At 45.1% G+C, this 19,591-nt stretch overlaps 1 protein-coding gene across 8 annotated transcripts in view; it reads left to right on the forward strand.

Annotated features, from left to right (window-relative positions):
* The first annotated feature begins 704 nt into the window (after positions 1–704).
* OSBPL3 (oxysterol binding protein like 3) overlaps positions 705–19,591 on the forward strand; it is a 136,887-nt gene continuing 118,000 nt past the window's right edge. For 4 of the 8 annotated variants that reach the window (XM_048838396.2, XM_048838399.2, XM_048838398.2 and 1 more), the window contains exon 1: positions 705–836. The gene's annotated coding sequence lies outside the window, so the exon portion shown is untranslated. Of the gene's footprint in view, positions 837–1,893; positions 2,108–19,591 lie in introns of those variants that run through there. The other 4 variants (XM_048838397.2, XM_075125779.1, XM_048838400.2 and 1 more) reach the window with 3 other exon arrangements.

Genomic DNA, 19,591 nt, shown 5'->3' on the forward strand with positions numbered 1-19,591 from the left:
TCTGAGCAGGAACTTTGTCCACTTACCACAATCATCCCAATTAAGGAAAATGCAAAGCTCAGAACATAAGTTGAAAGTAACTGATTTCTTAGTCAAAGAAAACTGAGTACAAACCCCCAGTTCTCTCTTCCAAGCCCGGGCGTAGCAAGTATTTACTTTGAAAATAAAAATTGTGTGCCATGGCACACACCTGCCTACATCCCTGGAAGCCTTGAGCTAACAATTTGGGAAAGATTTAGAGCACCCATTAAAGAGTACATAGAATCCGCCTAGCACTTCTAAGCACGTTTGAAGCACCAAAAAACAAAAACAAAAAAACTCATTAGTGATTCGGCTTGCTTCTTTTTCAATACAACTCAGCCAAGCATGTTAATTTTAGGGTGTTAATGGCTTTTTTTTCTGTGCGGGGGAGGTTGGATTTTTTTCTTAATTGAGTCTACTGCCTTTTAGAGAGAGCCCTACAACTCAGATTCCTTGTTGACCCAGCCGTTCTCAATCTGGAAGTTGACGGAGCAGATCTTAACCTTAGCATCCAACATGTTCTTGTTGGCTGATGGAATATTTATGTCCTGTCACTAAAGACTCCAAGTATTTAATGCGAGGACTAGAAAAATGCAATGTGCAAGCAACTCCCCCTCCTTCCGAGGAGCCAGTAGCGGCAGCCGCCCCAGCGGAGGCGGGACTGGCTAAGGCTGTTCTTTGTTAGTGTACCGAGCGAAACCACAGGATGGGCAAGGACGGAGCCTGTTCGGAGAAAGGCAGACAGAAGTTAGATCTCTGCCTGAAACAGTTTAACAGGGGCTGGGGACCATTCCTGCCTCCTTTTAAGAATTAAGGTATAATCTTGACTCCTTCCCTTACGTTGCTCTTCTTTTCTAGCTCTGCATTGTACTTGTTGGTGTGCGCAGTAAGGCGGGGGTGCGATCCTTGCACGTGTGAACGGACATGGGTAATTCAGCGCATGGACCTTCCTGGTGTCCTTTGAACGTTCCGGGGCGTGTTTGTAAATGGATCTGCCTGGCAGCGTCTGGACAGCCCGGTCCTGTCCGCTCCGTGGCTGGGACCGGAGCCCTGGCAGCTCGCGTGACACTTCTTGTCCGCGCCCTTGCGGGAGAGCCCCGTCCCCGCGAGTGTGCCGCCTGCTGGGGGCACGGTGACCGGCCTCCAGCGGGGGCTGCGCGGGAGGAAGGGCACCACCCACGTGCCAGGGGTGCTCAGATCTGCCTGTTACCCCATGGGCAGCAGGCATGCTCCGGCCACGGACAGACCGCCCCAGTGGTTGTGGAAACCGCCGTCTCTTGGCTCCGACAAAGGTGCGACAAAGTTCGGAGTCAGTTTGGTCCACTGAAATCCAGGCTGTGCAGCCTTCGGCGCCAGGCTGCTGGGGGCCCAGAGCCAGCCAGCTGGGTGCTGAGCACCAGAAGTGCTGGAACGAGGGGTGCCGCCGCACCCCCTGGCTTGAAGAGGTTTCTGTTATACACAGGGCTTGCGGGTTTGGTTCAATGGCGCTCAGCACCCCGGGCGTAGAAACTGATCCAGCACCTCTGCTGAGCACCGGGCTTTGCTGTGCTGCCGGGGGAGCCGGCCCACCCCGCACTTGTTTCCACTGAAGTGCCAGCTGCTGCTCAGAGAGGGGCTGGGAACCTGTCCCTCCGGTTGGCCCCCTGAGTGACGGCTCCCCACGCCGCTGGCAGCAGCGTATCGACCGCCCGCACGCCATCCTCTTTCTCCACCTGTCCGAGAGGCGCCTCTCGCTGACATCATGGAAACACCCGCCCTCCTCAGACTGGCCGGGAAGGCGGGCGCTAGCGCCTCCTTTGCTTGGCCCAGAGTAGAGGTTCTCGTTGGTCAGTCCAGCTGTCAATCAATGAGATGAAGCCCGCCAGCTCTGGAACCTCCCTTGGAGTCAAGAGACCCGAAGAGCCGGTCCCACTGCTCCCCGCGCCAGCAGGCACCCAGGTGGAGCCTCTGAGTTTATGATTCTGGTTGCCATCCCCCGCCCACCTCCCTTTTTGCTGGCGCCTGTAGCGGCCGTTTGGGGAGAAGGGCTGAGCTGCTGGTGTCTGCCTGGGAGCTTCCATTAGCCCGGCTGCGGGCACGCGCTCAGGTAGGTGCCCGGCTCCCACCCCGCTGTGACCCTGCGGGGGGTCAGGGACCCGGCTGGGGTTTGGCACCCCCGACCCCTGCCTGCCCTTGGGGCTCGGCGCCCTGGGAGTGAAGGGACCTTGTTCCCCTCCCCAGCCGGTTGGTGTCCCTGGGGTGGGTGCATTGCTGCCCCTGAGGGGGGTCTTCCTGGGGTGGGGGCTTGTTGCATCTTCTCCCGGGGATGTGAACTGGGGGGCTTCCAAGGGGCGTGGGATGTTGCTGCTAACTCCCGAGGAGCCCAACGCGCGGGGGATCAGTCGTACGGTACAGGTAAATGGGTCTGGTTAGATTTTCCCCCTTGCTCCGTGACACCCCCCCACCTCCCCCAAAGCTGAAGAGCTGGCTTGGCTTACTGGGAAAAGAGGAGCTGTGCCTTTTGGGGTGTCCCCTGCCAGCCCGGAGAGAGAGTGAAGAGGCTGCGAAAATTGAAGAGGCACCAAGGAAACTTCGTAACAACGAAGTGGCTTTTAAAAACAACCACACACACACTTTTCAGTACGTGGCCGTTGGGAATTAAGGTTAGCTGGAGACTTGGGAGAAAAGAACTGGCTTGGGGGCGAGCTACTTATGCTCAGCCTTCATGTCGCTGCTTGGAAACCTTCGCATTGCCAGAGCTATCAGCTGTCCTGTAAGTTTCAGTGCAGATGTCTGAAGAGGGTTTAGAGACTGTTCCCTCTTGTGAAATACAGCCAGTCGGGGAGAATAGTTCCTTTCTTCCTCTAATGTATGGGGAATCTTGACTTGAGATATAAACAAAACACATTACCATGTCAGTTGCTGTATATTCTGGCCCCTCTACTAACGTGTCCTAAAAAGAAATAGGATTTATATATCAGTCTAGTCATCTCTTGAAATTCATTGAGATCCTTAGATGTGCTGTTACAGTACAGAGTATTTATTTTGTTTTGATCACACAATTTTAAAAACAAATCTTGACCAGCTTTGAATTGTGCACCATTCAAGATTTTCATTATTTGTTGGGTTCATTGTGTTTTCTTTGTGGCATTGAAATAGACCTAATTCTAGATTAATTGATATATTAAGCATCTGTTTCTAAAACATAATCCTGTATCAATTACTAAGTCTTCAGGGTTGAGAGGTGAATTTCCCGGGAGTCATTCAGCAGGGAGCCACTGCAGATTTTCCCCTCTTGCTGTGTGCTTTGGAAAATATAACTGGAAGCCAGCTGGCTGCTAAATGTAACTTCAGAGATCTTGAGGATATTTCCAAGTTACTCACTCTCAGCTGATTCTGTGATTCTCTTTAGTAGTAAAAAAACAAAAGTTGCCATGATTTTTCTTCTCTCCTTGTCCACCTCTTTAAGGAAAAATAGGTTAATTAAATCCAATCACTTCAGTACAATTTCCAAACCTGTGTAATTTCCATCAGGACTTTGAGTCCAAATTAGTAAATGAGCATTTAAGTATTCTACTGCATGAAATCCATCTGGTACTCTCAGCTCTCACTTGCTGACTTTCAGTAGTTTAATATTGTGCACCATTTGGAATGGGTATAGAAAAGACTATTTAACTACATCCATCTCTTCCTTGGGAGGTAATGTGTCTGGCTTCCCTGTCTCTCCCTCCTCCCCCATTCCCCTAATGATTGTGAGAGTGCTGTTCAGCCTTGACTTCCTTGAGAAGAAAGGATGTGGGTGGCTGTTTTGTTTGTTTGTTTTATCTTTTCATTTTCATTGATTAACCACATATTTTATAATGACAGGTTTCAGAGTAGTAGCTGTGTTAGTCTGTATCAGCAAAAACAACAAGGAGTACTTGTGGCACCTTAGAGACTGACAAATTTATTTGGGCATAAGCTTTCATGGGCTAAAACGAATGTAATGTAATGTAATTTTGACCCTACTGAATTTCAGAAGAGTATGCAGGTGTAATTAAGTATTTAAAGCATAAGAAATACTCAGGCAAACAGGAAACAATTCTAATTTCCATGATCTTTAATGTAATTATTGGGACCATCTCCTAGTTGAAAAATGTAACAATAATTAACAAATACACTTTAACCTTTTTTTAAAGTTCTTCCTAGAATAGGAAATAAATTAATGTAGTTCTTGTTAAATGAATTGGTTGAATGTTCTGTAATTAGATTTCACCAACCAAGTAGCAAGAGTAAACTCCACAAGCCCTATCACAGCCTTACCATGGAATCACAGACAGGCCCTTGGGGCACTTCAGTCTATCTTGCCACCCAGGTAAGCCTGCCTTCGTGGTAGCTGATCCCTTGCACCAAAAATCACAATAATATTCAGGCTACTCCAAGTCCCAAAGGATGAGTCACTTATCTCAGGTCAATTGTGCCCCAAATCTCTCACCAGAGACAACTCTTGTAGCCAATACTGTAATTAACTAAAGATTTATTAACTGAGAAAAGAAATGCGTTATTTACAAGGTTAAAGCGGGTGACAAATGAGTTACAATCTTAAATTCCAAAAGATAATAACTTCTATAATAAGCAAACTCCATATATTCTCTAGGGCTAAACTGGGTAGCGTGGGGTGGTGTTTTTTTGTGCTTAGTAATTTTTCCCCTTTAGGATATGTCTACACTTCAATTAGACACCTGTGGCTGGCCCATGCCAGCTGACTTGGGCTAATGGGCTGTTTAATTATGGTGTAGACATTTGGGCTTGCTGGAACCAAGGCTGTGGGACCTTGCAAGGTGGGAGGGTCCCAGAGCTCAGGCTGCAACCCAAGTCTGCGTATCTACACTGCAATTAAATAGTCCCTTAGCCTGAGTCAGATGGCATGAGCCAGCTGCAGGTGTCTAATTGCAGTGTGGACATACACTTGTAGTCCAAGCAGCCAAAAAGAACCCAGTTTCTCCTTGTCAGAGATGTTTATCCATTTCTCCCCATAGTCCAAGCTGGTGTGATGAGTTTGTGAACCACTCTCTTCCTGGAGGGGCTGAAGAATGCAATTAACAAAGTCTTTGTTCTTTGACCCTCACATCTGCTCATTTGGTTTCAAAGGCCTTCTTGTTGGCCGGGCCCTAAAGTTTTCTGGAGGAAGCCAGCATTTGCATTAGAGAAGGCTTCTCTTCTGTTTGAGTTCCACAGTTACAGAGGTTTACAATGCAAACACTCAATGTAACCTTATACCATGGGCTACCGAGGTTATAAGTGAGATCAGTAATGTGGCATCCTATAACACTAAACACATTCTTATCAATTTAACATCAATTCTAACAATGCTAATGTGCTGATAAGCCAGACTAGTTTCCAGCTATGCATTTGACAGTGTTCAGTGAGGCCTGGGGGGGGGCCTTGGCATGAGCTGGCACCGGGTCTGCTGATGTCACACGCTACTCCACAGGGAAGGAGGGCCTATTCATGGAATAAACTATTACTCAGTGGTGCATGTGCGTGCTAGGGGCTGGTGCAGAATCAGGCTCAGAACAAGGAGGTCGCAGCTGAGAATTATGAGCTTACGTACCAAAGACAGGAAACGCTGGTGAGACTTCAGGTGGGGTTTATTTAGTACAATGATTAACATATAGTTTTTGTGGTGCACTTTGCAAATGCAAACACTGTATATAAATGCTAAATATTTGATATTTGTCTTCTCACTACAGCTTGAGCAGTTAAAAGCACGACTATAAATAGAGTACATTTCATTCAGTAATGGGCCTCCCCTGCATACATTTGCTGTATTATATGTACTTTTGTCACATACCATCTAGAGAACAGATGAAAAGTTGCATTATTCTGGCATGCTTAGATTTCATGTATTCTAATGGCAAAAAAGGAGTTTATATATTAATTAGCGTTTTGAGTATCAAGGTTTCTGTTGGTTTGTAGCAATTAACCTTTTAGCTAAATTTCATCTTGCTGTGGTGGTCAGTTCAAAGGAATGCTATGATGAATACGGCTGCAGTAGGTTATAAAATTATGGCTAGCTTTTCTCTTAGAAGAGGCTTATTTACTTCACCTGGGGACACTGAAGCCAGTGGAAACTTTTGCCATGGTTTCAATGGCATTAGGATCTGATGTTGGTGAACATCTTAGTGGTAAAGGCCTGGAAACTTTGCAGTATAGTCATGCAGCAACAACACTCATACTACATATGGACTGTTAGCATAAAGGGCCTTCTGATTAGATCCTCTTTTCCATTCATACACCTTCTTTATTCAGGGCTTTAGGGAAGGTGCCCCATCATGTGATTAATGCAGAATTAGATTGGATAAAACAGTAGCACATATTCTGTTGTGCAGGGGCCCAGAATCCATGCCTGTATCACAGATTGTGCTCTGTAATAAACATTCATTTTTAAATTAAAAGGTTCTCTTTGCAACAATTTTTTATCACATTTTGTTCATGCTTTAATTTGTCCTCTTCTGTAATCTGCAGATAGCATGAAATGGTAGCTCAGAAATGTGAAATGCATTTCAAAGTGGTGTTAACTCTGAAATCTAAAGAGGACAAACTGAATGTCATTTAACTATTTCAATGTTGATCATTTTAGTTTCCTATTAATGTACTTATCCCAGAATTCCATGCTGCTTCTCATGCCTTCTCCGGTACCAACAACTCATGGGTGTCTCCTATGCACCTGCCAAAAGCTTCAGCTTCCCCCTGATGGATTCTAGGATGCAGTTTATATGTTGTGAAATATATTCTTGTGGTGGTTTTGGAAAATTAAAGATTTGGTGATAGCTTGTTAAATGTAACATAAAAATAACTTGGGGCTACAGTACTGATTGTTTCATATGTAATTCAACAAAATACTTAGCTTCATTTATATTAAAAAGCAGCTACAAAACTTCCAATCTCCTGCACCAGAGTAAAGGAGTACTTGTGGCACCTTAGAGACTAACCAATTTATTTGAGCATAAGTGAGCTGTAGCTCACGAAAGCTTATGCTCAAATAAATTGGTTAGTCTCTAAGGTGCCACAAGTACTCCTTTTCTTTTTGTGAATACAGACTAACACGGCTGTTACTCTGAAACCTGCACCAGAGTGGCACAGAATCTAGGGCCAGTTTGATATGGAGTTCACAGGGCCTTGACCACAGAGAACAATCCTGTATTGACAAAGAAAATGAGGTCACTTCCATATCTAGCTTCAGAGTCTGTAACTTGGCATTGGAGCTAATTTGTCTCTTACAAAATGTTACCGGACCAAAACTTTGCTGGTTTGGCACTTTCAGTCAGTTACATATATAACTGGCTGAAAGTGAGTGGGATATAATGTATATGGTTTGTTTTTATATACATCAACCCCTACTGGTATTTGGAAGGGGTACATTCTTCAGGTTGTGTGGATTTAGACTTGTGCAAGCTAATCATTTGTGGTGGAGGCATTTAAATCCCAACATACCACAAAGGTGCCTGGAAGTAAAGAGGAAGCTAAAATAATGAAACGATAGGCTCTCTGGGAGTGGAGGAAGGGTGTGTGTGAGTTAATATAGAAACAACTAAGAGAAATTTGGTTAAATTAACCCTGAGCACCTAGACTGACATACAAATCAACAAAAGTAAAAACTGGGATATTATGGTGATGAGTGTGCTATAAGTACCTGTACAGAACAGAAAATATGCCTCTTACCATTGGCCTGATCCTGAGAGATGCTGCATTTCCTTAACTCCTATTCATTCAGCTTCAGTTCGTAGTCTGCTACTCTTGAAGAGTTCTTGAAGCTGCTCATCTCTCTTTATATAAAGAAAAGGAGTACTTGTGGCACCTTAGAGACTAATCAATTTATTTGAGCGTAAGTTTTCGTGAGCTACAGCTCACTACAGATGCTTATGCTCAAATAAATTGGTTAGTATCTAAGGTGCCATAAGTACTCCTTTTCTTTTTGCGAATACAGACTAACATGCTTACAGGCTACTCTGTAAAACACGCTTACAGGCTACTCTGAAACCTCTCTTTATATAAAATCTCTTACTTGTGATGTACTTAAGGTTGAGACATGAGTCAATGTTATACTTTTTGCAGCTTCTGAGTGCTACCATAATACTAATAATGAAAGTAAAGAGCTAGTGACTTGATCCAGTTTTAGTATTGCAGGTACTGTGCAAGCTTTACTGTGCAATTCTGCTAGTTCTCTTCAGATACAAAACCCCTACTACTCAATCCTAAGTCATTTCTAAAGAAATTCATATTCCCGTCAATTGTATATCTGTGGTGTGTACAGATGGAAACTAGAATAAGTCTGGAAGCTAACTTTCATTGAGATCTAAGGCATCACTTGAAATGGAGCAGCTAGCCCCACTGTGAATTTCTGGATTTCAAAGTAAATCTCATGTTCACTCATTTCAGTATCATCTCAAAATCCTTGTGCTTTCAAGAATGGCTCAACACCTATGTAATCAGTAAAATCTAGATCTTAGTGTGCTGTTGATGAGCCATTCAAAGACTGTTGCATCTGTCTACACTTTTCTCGTAATGAAGTATGACGTTGCTATTGACAGTAGAGGCAAGAGAGAGCATCTCTGACATCAGTGTTTATTTTGAACCATTCGTTCAAGTCTGTTTACCTTATCAACATGCCACACGCAGTTAAAAAGCCTAGCTGGTGGTGGGTTTTGTTGGCATACCATAACACTGCAAGATGTTGCTGAGTGAATCCTGATGGAGGCTGTCGAACATTTTCCTGAAATCTATGAAGTTGGTGTAGTTTTTGCCATTCAATGCGCTCTTCAAGGATTGTTCTTAGGGTGAAAATCTGGTCAACAACGATCTTCTGGGTTGCAATCCAGTCTGATCATCCCTTTGCTTTGTCTCACCTACTTGCTTTATTCTGCCTAAGATGATACTACCAGAAATTTTACCTGTCACCTGAAAGGACTGTTATGCTTTGCCAGTTGTTGCAATTGCTTAGGTACCTTTCTTTGGTGACTTATTATAATGCAGTTTCCCCATTGTTCTGGAGCTTTTCCTCATCCCAGTTTCTATAAATGTGGTGGTGTTCTGACCTCAATCTGGTCTGTCATTTAAAAAAAAAAATTAAAATTACTTTTTTTTTTTTTTGCCTGTATTTGTTTAATTGCTGGTAGAGTTGTGTTAAGTTCCAGGACGTTACAGTTAATTATATGCTTTCCGTCATGCAAGCCGTACAACAGACCACACACAAAGCACACCCACACTGTCACTTCTCCCTTGACGTACATTTGTACACGCTTTGCTCAAACAATAGAGGCATCCAATGCAAACACAGACTCTTAACATCACATCAGCCACAAGTGGAGCCACATGTATGCATGAGACTTCGCTCATCTCTGCTTGTGCACACATCCCATGTGTCATTCCCATGAAGTGGGAACCTTTGAGTTTCCTTTCCCTCTTTCTTCTCTCCCCTGCTAGCTTCCTGAATGAAACGTCCCATGAGCCATTATGTTACAAAGGGTTGAGAATAGCAAAGAAAAGCAGGAGGCTCATATCTTGCTACAAGAAAGCTTGTTTAATAATCCGTCTTTTTAAAGTGCTGTGGATTTTATCTTCTGCTTCCCCATCACTTGTCTGTTGCACAGATGGGACTGGATTCTCATTTACCCAAAAGCCCTTTTACACTGTCTTGGCAGTATAAAGAAACCATAGAGTGAATGTAAATGTAATTTTTGCTACCAGGGCCTTCATGTAAATGTGAATCAGGCCCCTGGGACTATTCTTCCCAGAAAGATGGAAGCATTTTATTGTAGGTGGCTGGCTGGCTGAGTTCCTCCTTGAAATGACTTATTTTTAGTGCTACTGAGATTTTATTGTATTACAAGGCTTGAGGCATCCTTATATGTAATTAGTATTTCAATCTAAATAAATCTAGGAGCTGGACTGCACAGGGAAGAAGAAACCAAAGTGCATGCCCTGCGTACCGCTGTAGATAGTGGCAGGGTAGCAGGGGGTGTTTGCCTGAAACCAGATGTTTATCCTTGTGGAAAACTGAAGTGGGTTTTGCTGGCTCACTGATGCAGGTCCCTTATTACCCCGCTTAGATATCAGAGAGGTAGGTGTGACTCTCTAAGGGAGGGGTAGATCCAGCTGTGGGCAGACCAGACCTACTAGAGAACACAAGGAACGGCCAAGTCTGAGAAGAAAATTTTGAGCTGAAATATACTAACGGAGTAAAAATAACTTAATTTCAAACTCCTAGATAAGGCGTTAGAACTTTACATGTGTGATATCTGTGCCTGTGTTCACTGCATTTCACAGCTAACATTTCTATATATTTGAATGACACCTTAAAGTTCTAAATTGAAATCCTGGTTCCGTTGAAGTTAATGGTAAAACTTCCATTGATTTTAGTGGTGCCAGGATTGCACCCTCGCATGAAACTTCTTGAAAATAAAAAATCTAGTAGCAGTCTCCTTTTTCTTTTGCAGAATACAGTATGTTAAGGGAAACGTCTGAAACATTTCCCCCTGTACTAAGTAACAATAACGTGTACAAGCTGGCTGCCTGCTACCATGACTTCTGTATGTAACTCCTTGTGCACTGAAGAACCCTTATTGATGATCTTCCCTTCTAAAAGATCAAATTTCAAGTACTAGGACATCATTTGATGTTTTCTTATGCATCAAAAAAAAAATGGTCAGGCTTTACAAAAGCTGCTTTCAATCTGAGTTGATTAGCTTGATTAGCTGTAACAGGAAAGAAGTACAACTTCCTATTTAAGATCTAGCTGTGGGTTCAGCTATCTTTTATTTTCAAACAAACAGCTCATTAATGTTTCATTGCAGTTGAATTGTAAGGTATTGTTAATATCCTGGTGTCGTCATGAGTTGAATTTTCCCATATTTGGAAGTAGTAGGCCACTTGCCTAAGACAACAGCTACTCTCCACTGCAAAGCTACAAGAAGGATAAAGTGGGTCTGTGATGGAAGATCTTCTGTGAAGATTCTTAACTAATGGTTCCACTTCACAGCCTTGATAACTTTGATATAACATCACTACAATAATGACCATTCATATTATGTTGCCAACCATATCTTGCAAAATGACCTTGCATTATTTATTTTCCCATGATTAGGTTATGGGGGAAGCATAAAATAGTCCTTTGTTTAATGCAGAAAGACAAATGTTTACCTTTGGTACTCTCAAGCTGAACTATTAAATGGTAGGTTTCAGAGTAGTAGCCGTGTTAGTCTGTATCTGCAAAAAGAACAGGAGGACTTGTGGCACCTTAGAGACTAACCCATTTATTTGAGCATGAGCTTTCGTGAGCTGCTTCCGATGAAGTGAGCTGTAGCTCACGAAAGCTTATGCTCAAATAAATGGGTTAGTCTCTAAGGTGCCACAAGTACTTATTAAATAGTTGTTGCATATGGAATGGCTATTCAGATTAATCTCAACTCACTGCAGAATAGAATGCCTGTTTCATTAGAGCTTTGGCTGAAAGCTTTTCTGTTTGTATCTTGCATGTTGGCAAGGATATAGTGCTGTTTTAGCATGGTCTGTTATCTGCTGACTTTATCACTAAGGTTGAACTCTGAAGGGAATTTCTTTCCTAGTGTCATTGCTCAACAGTGGCAAAACTTGTTGCCACTTGCCCAACTATGAGATAATGTTTCTGAACTGCAGGAGGGAACATGTGGGCATATGTTGAGCACTATGCTTCACTTGTGCCTACGTAACTAGAGACTAATTAGCTTCTGTATTTGCAGACTGATATTCCTGAAATGAGGGAGATGGGGAAGGCAGGAGCTAGGAATCAAAATGGAATATTTTTAGAACAGTTGTCTTCTGTTAAAATGTACTTTTCATATTGCTTGACTGAGTGCCTTCTTTCCACTTACCCCCACGGCTCTGCCTCCCTCTCTGTAAGCATTCACGTGTTCTGGCCTATCTAGATAACTGTATGGTTCTCTTTCCCACTATGTGGGTGCCTCAGCTGCTCCTGCACATAGCCCTTCCAGGAGCAACAACATGAAAATGACAATGTTTGTGGTACTAGGGAGCACATTATAGACAACAGATACAAATCACGAGACAGGGATTAAAAAACAGTGCTAGTGATTGTGAGAAAAATCAAGTATTTCCCTGATGCCAGTGCTAAAATTGCCCTAGGGTATATGAGTGGATGTAAAGAAATGTGTATTACGATTAAGGCTTCTGATTTTTGGTTTTAACATATAAAACACCCACAAAACACATACACACACACACACACACACACACACACACAATGAAATCGGTGTTTATCCAATAAACCCTGGAAATGGTTACTTGTATTTAAGGGTTTGTCTACACAGTAGTAATGTGGACTACTGGGGTGTGATTTTTTTTTATTATTATTTTTTTAAAGCACACTAACATGTTGTGCATTGATTGGTCCATGAAGACCCTGCTGGTGTGCACTAAAGGTTCACTAGTGCACTTGAACATAGTGCTGTTTGAAACAATAGTATGTTAAAGCACACTAGGGAACCTTACAACAAGATTACACATTACAATATGGACTACAGTAACGTATATAATATACGTAAATCATTACAATATATTAGATGAGCTCTGAAAGCCCCCAATTGTTTTACATCTACATAAAACTCAGTGCCTAAAAAATGAAATTAATAACCCCCCCCAAAACAAGCCCTAATTATAATATGTATGAGGTTAAAAAAACTAATATGGAACTACAAATAAAAATAACTTTAGGACAGAACAGCAGTTTTAGATTTGAGACTTTACAATCTAAATTTATGACAGAAAATATCCGGTGACTGTATGGAAAGCATATGACCAATGAATCAAGGGACATTGCATTCATCCTACTGTATATTGTCAAGAGAAATGGACTGTATGGAGGTGCACAGAAGATCGTATATGGATATGACCTTCTAGTATATCAAACTGTTCCATTAGGAGTGGAAGGAAGAACTCATGTGATTTCTAGAGCAGTGACCTAATGAACATGGTGTAGCTATGACCATGTACGTGAACAGGGATGTAGAATTAATTGGCCCAAACTATCAACTAAACAAGACACCCAGATGATTGGGGGCAAGGTGGAAATAACTGTACACCTAGTTAGAGGGACTATTTTAATATGTGGGTTTTCTGAACTACAGTAAATGCAAGCTATTCAATTCAATGGTAAGTTGTGTTTTTTTTTTTTTCTTCTTAAAAATGACCTATAAATTTTCCACAATGGCCTCAAAATGTAGTAATAGGTGCTGCTGGGGCTACAATTTAGTCATTCTTGTAAGAATATTAAGAAAAGGAACTGGACAGTGAACAACTTCTGGGATGTGTATGTATTATTGCTGGAAACATTAGATACATTTGTTTTGTTTTTTCCAGGAACAATTTTCTGAATAAGCTTAATATCAGTAGGCCTCAGCTACTGGAGGGTGACTTGTACATACGGGTGAAATTTAGGTTATTTTAACATTGTAAAAAAATGAGGGGGCTTCTATAAAGTCTTGAGAATCATCCAGATTTCCAGATGCTTATCAAAGCCTATGGAGCTTGGACTCATGAGATTCATTTCCCCCACCCTCAGACTCATACTTGGAGGAGGAAGATAAATCCTTTCTGGTGTGTTCAGAGGCAGGACAGCAGATCAGTTTCTTCTTTCCTGGTGGGGGTTCCTCATCTTTAGAGCCCTGGTGGGTACAAAATTTGTATCTTCAGCTGATCTGCGATCCGCAAACATGGTCCATGGATATAAAGCTGAAATCCGCAGATTTGCAGGTCTCTACTCTTCTTTCTCGCCTGCTGAGATCCACCCGTTTCCTTCCTCAATGCGTACTCTTCCCCCCCCCCAATCCCAAAAATCTGTCCTCTCTTTTCTCGCTTAGCCCTGGTCTACACTAGAACTTTAGGTCAAATTTAGCAGTGTTAAATCGAAGTAAACCTGCACCCGTCCACACGATGAAGCCCTTTATTTCGACTTAAAGGGCTCTTAAAATCGATTTCCTTACTCCACCCCTGACAAGTGGATTAACGCTTAAATCGGCCTTGCCGGGTCGAATTTGGGATACTGTGGACACAATTAGACAGTACTGGCCTCTGGGAGCTATCCCAGAGTGCTCCATTGTGACCGCTCTGGACAGCACTCTCAACTCAGATGCACTGGCCAGGTAGACAGGAAAAGAACTGCGAACTTCTGAATCTCATTTCCTGTTTGGCCAGCGTGGCAAGCTGCAGGTGACCATGCAGAGCTCATCAGCAGAGGTGACCATGATGGAGTCCCAGAATTGCAAAAGAGCTCCAGCATGGACCGAACGGGAGGTACGGGATCTGATCGCTGTTTGGGGAGAGGAATCCGTGCTATCAGAACTCTGTTCCAGTTTTCGAAATGCCAAAACCTTTGTCAAAATCTCCCAGGGCATGAAGGCCGTAACAGGGACCTGAAGCAGTGCCACGTGAAACTTAAGGAGCTGAGGCAAGCCTACCAGAAAGGCGAACGGCCGCTCCGGGTCAGAGCCCCAAACATGCCGCTTCTATGATGAGCTGCATGCCATTTTAGGGGGTTCAGCTACCACTACCCCAGCCGTGTTGTTTGACTCCTTCAATGGAGATGGAGGCAACACGGAAGCAGGGTTTGGGGACGAAGAAGATGATGAGGTTGTAGATAGCTCACAGCAAGCAAGCAGAGAAACCGGTTTTCCCGACAGCCAGGAACTGTTTCTCACCCTGGACCTGGAGCCAGTACCTCCTGAACCCACCCAAGGCTGCCTCCTGGACCCGGCAGGCGGAGAAGGGACCTCTGGTGAGTGTACCTTTTAAAATACTGTACATGGTTTAAAAGCAAGCATGTGAAAGGATTAATTTGCCCTGGCATTCGCGGCTCTCCTGCATGTACTCCCAAAGCCTTTGCAAAAGGTTTCTGGGAGGGCAGCCTTATTGCTTCCTCCATGCTAGGACACTTTACCACTCCAGGCCAGTAACACGTACTCGGGAATCATTGTACAACAAAGCATTGCAGTGTATGTTTGCTGGCGTTCAAACAACATCCGTTCTTTGTCTCTGTGTTATCCTCAGGAGAGTGAGATATCATTCATAGTCACCTGGTTGAAATAGGGTGCTTTTCTTCAGGGGACACTCGGAGGAGCCTGTTCCTGCTGGGCTGTTTGCCTATGGCTGAACAGAAATGTTCCCCGCCGTTAGCCACGGGGAGGGGGTAGGGTTGAGGGGGTAGCCACGCGGTGGGGGGAGGCAAAATGCGACCTTGTAATGAAAGCACATGTGCTATGTATGTAATGTTAACAGCAAGGTTTACCCGAAAGAGTGTAGCCACTGTTTTATAAAATGTGTCTTTTTAAATACCGCTGTCCCTTTTTTTTTCTCCACCAGCTGCATGTGTTTCAATGATCACAGGATCTTCTCCTTCCCAGAGGCTAGTGAAGATCAGAAAGAAAAAAAAACGCACTCGTGATGAAATGTTCTCTGAGCTCATGCTGTCCTCCCACACTGACAGAGCACAGACGAATGCGTGGAGGCAGACAATGTCAGAGTGCAGGAAAGCACAAAATGACCAGGAGGAGAGGCGGTGGGCTGAAGAGAGTAAGTGGCGGGCTGAAGACAGGGCTGAAGCTCAAATGTGGCGGCAGCGTGATGAGAGGAGGCAGGATTCAATGCTGAGGCTGCTGCAGGACCAAACCAGTATGCTCCAGTGTATGGTTGAGCTGCAGCAAAGGCAGCTGGAGCACAGACTGCCACTGCTGCCCCTCTGTAACCAACCGCCCTCCTCCCCAAGATCTATAGCCTCCACACCCAGACGCCCAAGAACGCGGTGGGGGGGCCTCCAGCCAGCCAGCCAGCCACTCCACCACAGAGGATTGCCCAAAAAACAGAAGGCTGGAATTCAATAAATTTTAAAGTTGTAAACTTTTAAAGTGCTGTGTGGCATTTTCCTTCCCTCCTCCACCACCCCTCCTGGGCTACCTTGGTAGTTATCCCCCTATTTGTGTGATGAATGAATAAAGAATGCATGAATGTGAAGCAACAATGACTTTATTGCCTCTGCAAGCGGTGATCGAAGGGAGGAGGGGAGGGTGGTTAGCTTACAGGGAAGTAGAGTGAACCAAGGGGCGGGGGGTTTCATCAAGGAGAAACAAACAGAACTTTCACACCGTAGCCTGGCCAGTCATGAAACTGGTTTTCAAAGCTTCTCTGATGCGTACCGCGCCCTCCTGTGCTCTTCTAACCACCCTGGTGTCTGGCTGCGCGTAACCAGCAGCCAGGCGATTTTGCCTCAACCTCCCACCCCACCATAAACGTCTCCCCCTTACTCTCACAGACATTGTGGAGTGCACAGCAAGCAGCAAGAACAGTGAGAATATTGGTTTCGCTGAGGTCTAAGCGAGTCAGTAAACTGCGCCAGCGCACCTGTAAACGTCCAAATGCATGTTCTACCACCATTCTGCACTTGCTCAGCCTGTAGTTGAACAGCTCCTGACTACTGTCCAGGCTGCCTGTGTATGGCTTCATGAGCCATGGCATTAAGGTGTAGGCTGGGTCCCCAAGGATAGGCATTTCAACATCCCCAACAGTTATTTTCTGGTCTAGGAATAAAGTCCCTTCCTGCAGCTTTTGAAACAGACCAGAGTTCCTGAAGATGCGAGCATCATGTACCTTTCCCGGCCATCCCATGTTGGTGAAACACCCCTTGTGATCCACCAGTGCTTGCAGCACTATTGAAAAGTTTCCCTTGCGGTTTATGTACTTGCCGGCTTGGTGCTCCGGTGCCAAGATAGGGATATGGGTTCCCTCTATGGCCCCACCACAGTTAGGGAATCCCATTGCAGCAAAGCCATCCACTATGACCTGCATGTTTTCCAGGGTCACTACCCTTGATATCAGCAGATCTTTGATTGCGTGGGCTACTTGCATCACAGCAGCCCCCACAGTAGATTTGCCCACTCCAAATTGATTCCCAACTGACAGGTAGCTGTCTGGCGTTGCAAGCTTCCACAGGGCTATCACCACTCGCTTCTCAACTGTGAGGGCTGCTCTCATCTTGGTATTCATACGCTTCAGGGCAGTGGAAAGCAAGTCACAAAGTTCCTTGGAAGTGCACTTACGCATGCGAAAGTTTACGCAGCCACTGGGAATCGTCCCAGACCCGCAACACTATGCGGTCCCACCAGTCTGTGCTTGTTTCCCGAGCCCAGAATCGGCGTCCCACAGCATGAACCTGCCCCATTAGCACCATGATGCATGCATTGGCAGGGCCCATGCTTTCAGAGAAATCTGTGTCCATGTCCTGATCACTCACGTGACCGCGCTGACGTCGCCTCCTCGCCCGGTATCGCTCTGCCAGGTTCTGGTGCTGCTGCATATACTGCTGGATAATGCGTGTGGTGTTTAATGTGCTCCTAATTGCCAAAGTGAGCTAAGCGGCCTCCATGCTTGCCTTGGTATGGTGTCCGCACAGAAAAAAGGCACGGAACGATTGTCTGCCGTTGCTCTGACGGAGGGAGGGGTGACTGACGACATAGCTTACAGGGTTGGCTTCAGGGAGCTAAAATCAACAAAGGGGGTGGCTTTACATCAAGGAGTATTTCAGGCAGGACTTCACGGAGGGTTCCAATAAGAAATGGTGCACCTAAGTTATTGTTCTTATTGGAACAAGGAGGTTAGTCTGGCCTCTGATTGGTACATGGCTAGATTTACCTCGCTGCACCTTCTCTGAGTGACTGCAGTGTGACCTAGAGGAATGAGTCCCCTAGACAGGGGAAGGGGGAAAAGCAAATGAGTACAAAACAAATCTGGTCTATTTCTTGTTTTGATACACTCCATCTATCTTTTACATCTTTGGCTGGCAGCAGACGGTGCAGAAGTACTGCATGCCATCTACATCTCAGGGCTGCTCGGCAGAAGATGGTACAATACAACTGCTAGCCATCCTCATCTCTTGCCTGCCCGGCAGAAGATGATGCAATAGGACTTCTAGCAATCCATATCGCCTGCCTGCTCACCATAAGATGGTTCAATAGGACTGACTGCAGGACTAAAGAGAATGACTTGATCAAGTCACTCCAAATTTAGTCCCTGCACCCATGTCTGCCCAGGCGCTCCTGATCGACCTCACACAGGCGACCAGGAGCACTTCAGACATGACGATGACGGCTACCAGTCCTATTGCACCATCTGCTGCCACAAGGCGATGGGTTGCTGCTACTGTGTAGTAATGCAGTACCGTGTTTGCCAGCACCCAGGAGACATACGGTGACAGTGAGCTGAGCGGGCTCCATGCTTGCCGTGGTATGGTGTCTGCACAGGTAACTCAGGAAAAAAGGCACGAAACGATTGTCTGCCCTTGCTTTCACGGAGGGAGGGAACGGGGGCCTGACGATATGTACCCAGAACCACCCGCGACAATGTTTTAGCCCCATCAGGCATTGGGATCTCAACCCAAAACTCTAATGGGCAGCGGAGACTGCGGGAACTGTGGGATAGCTACCCACAGTGCAACGCTCCGGAAGTCGACTCTAGCCTCGGTACTGTGGAAGCACTCCGCCGAGTTAATGCACTTAGAGCATTTTCTGTGGGGACACACACTTGAATATATAAAACCGATTTCTAAAAAACTGACTTCTATAAATTCGACCTAATTTCGTAGTGTAGACATACCCTTAGATAGGAGGCAGGGAGTCTGAAGCTCCCACTCTGGTACTAGGTATGGGGAGGATGTAAGGTGCTTGGGAACTCAAGTCACTATACAAAGCATGCCACTGTCTGACTCTTCTCCATCCACTCCTTACTTAGCTGCTCTGCTCATATCTGATTGGTCTCTGCTATCAGAGAATGTAAGGCAGGGAGGAGAGTGGAAAGCCCTTGTCACCAGCCTCGCATTCACTCCTTGGCAGCATTATAGGCACACTTTAAAAGTGTGTTTCCTTATAATAGATGTTCAGTGTATTATTTTAAAATATATATGAATACGCTGAAAAGGCCACTCCGCCTTGGCTGGGGCTGGTTTTAAAACCAGAATGACTCCTACCAAAACAGAGCAGTTTGTAAGAGTGTGAGGCAAGAAATTACAGTGTAGAACAGGGGTTCTCAACCTTTTCCTTTCTGAGGCTCCCGCAACCCGCTACAAAATCTCCAGGGTGGGGGGGGGGGGACGGGGACTTGGTGCTCCAGGCTGGGAGCAGTGCTTGGGCATAGGTATAGTTTGACTTGTATTTTTGGAGGGCAGGGGACAGAGGGGCTCGAGCAAGCTCTGCATGCCAGGGTCTGGGGAGGGAGTGCCACCTCTACCCCCGACTCACTTCAGCAGGCCACCCAGCCTGTCTGGGTTGTGTGTGTGTGTAGGGGATGGTGCAACCAAAAATTATAACTCAAAGTGGGGTGCGGGGGTGCAGTTCAAAAAGTTTGAAAACAGCGCAGGGAGAGGGTTGCTAGGGGCTGTGTGCGAGCTGGGGCGTAGCTCAGGATACAGGGAAAGGGATAGCTAGGGGCTGTGCAGGAAGGGTGTACCTCCGGGTACAGGGAGAAGGGTAGCTAGGAGCTGTGTGCAGACAGGAGGGTAGCTCATGATGCAGAG

Source organism: Caretta caretta, chromosome 2 (assembly GCF_965140235.1).
Source record: "Caretta caretta isolate rCarCar2 chromosome 2, rCarCar1.hap1, whole genome shotgun sequence".
NCBI lineage: Eukaryota > Metazoa > Chordata > Testudines > Cheloniidae > Caretta > Caretta caretta.